Below are 1,701 nucleotides of genomic sequence, written 5' to 3'. Positions count from 1 at the left end.
ACCGAACTGAATATTGCAAAAGAAACAGAATTTTTTTGTAATTTTTTTTTTTATGCAACAAGTAAGGAAGGAGAATAGTTAAGTCGTGAAGATACAGAGTGATCCCAAAAAAACTTTACAACTTTTTTTCGGAATATCTCGTGCAAAAATTGTTCTAGAATGCTGTAATTTGGAACAGACATAATTCATTCAAAAGCAATTTGTTTGATATAAAATCCTTGAAGAAGAAACATGTTTTGAAAACGGAAACGGCTACAAGAAAAAAGCACCCCAAAATGCAAAGTTCGCCAATGTTTTAAAATCTCGTAAAGGAAGTCGTGAAAAGATTAGTTGTCCTTTTTCTTTATTTTTTCTTGGACATTAATTTTCCAACCCTGTGATATTTAATCATTATTTAATTTCTTTTACAGAGTTTTAAAAATCTAATGATTTCATTCTGAAATTCCTAGAAGCAGTGCTCCACATTCCCTCCTTTGGACTCGACACATTTTTAACCCGTCGTTCGAAATGTTCAGTGGCGCCCTAACACAAGGACCTGCTAAACCATGAGTTTTTAAAGCCACATACATGCTCACTAAGAAGTGGCTTCTAGAGACAATAGCCCAATAGACAACATTTTTTGGAGTTAAGATATCCTGCAGGGTGAAAATGGGTTTTGCACTAAACCAAATGTCGTCGAGGAAATGATCCCTCTTTACAAGACAATCGAGGAATCTGAACACATTGCCATGCTCTGATCCATGTCATCTCGGCCTAGCGAAGATGAACATGCTATAGCCGAAGTTTAAGATCTGCCATGAGAATGCAGATTGTTGATGTGTAGGAAAGTCCTAGCTGCAGATCGTCTACGGACAGACGTCTCATGGGATTCGGCTACTGAAATCTGCACTCTGGTGACGTTTAAAGGGCTCCGCATGGTGCGTGTTCGACCTGAAGTGGTCATTTTTTAAAGAACTTTCTAGTTCTGATTCGCTATAGATCCAAACTGACGAAACTTCTCTACTCATGACGCCAAAGGTCTTGAGGGCACCTAAGCATTCTCTCTATGCCGTGAGCAGAACTTACGAACTGTCAGGGATGGTGAGTTTGTGGAGAGGTAATGTTCCATATAAAAAGCTCTCTGCTCTCTACTAAACGTAGCCATGATCTCAGCAGGCAAACAAAATTTGAGGTAAAGAATATCTGCAGACGTCTGTTTACTTGTTAGACTGCTGTAGCTTGCAAAATGGCGCGATTTTTGAAACTTTTTGTGGTAGGCCTTATGTGAACTGGTGCGTCATGGTATGAAAATGGCGATAAGGTTAAAAATGGTTGTTATTTTTAATGCACTCTATAGAGCAAAACCATTTAATGGACTTATCTAAAATGCATATCAGAAAAAATCCTTTTGGCTTCCAAACGTTATGTTCAAATCTGAAACGCAAAACTTCAGTATGGAGGAAGATATTTACAAAACAAGTTGTAAAGCTTTTTTGGATCACCCTGTACATACAAAAAGAGGAAGAAGAGTGAGAGAGAAAAAGATCTAGAGACAGACTGACAGATAGGCCGATAGTATATCAGCCTTATAATAGAAGAGAGAGAGGGTGAGAGAGAGACACAAAGAGAGACAGAGAGAGAGACAGAGAGACACAAAGAGAGAGACAGAGATGATGATGATGATGATGATGATGATGATGATGATGATGATGATGATGATGA

The 1,701-nt window shown here is 38.2% G+C and overlaps 1 protein-coding gene across 1 annotated transcript in view; it reads right to left on the bottom strand.

Annotated features, from left to right (window-relative positions):
* The window catches only part of LOC101850828, a gene marked incomplete in the record, with an annotated part of 14,972 nt that overhangs the window by 10,897 nt on the left and 2,374 nt on the right, over positions 1–1,701 (bottom strand).

Source organism: Aplysia californica, unplaced genomic scaffold (assembly GCF_000002075.1).
Source record: "Aplysia californica isolate F4 #8 unplaced genomic scaffold, AplCal3.0 scaffold00420, whole genome shotgun sequence".
NCBI lineage: Eukaryota > Metazoa > Mollusca > Gastropoda > Aplysiida > Aplysiidae > Aplysia > Aplysia californica.
Note: the sequence above shows the minus strand (reverse complement) of the source record. Positions and strands in the feature narration are given on the sequence as shown.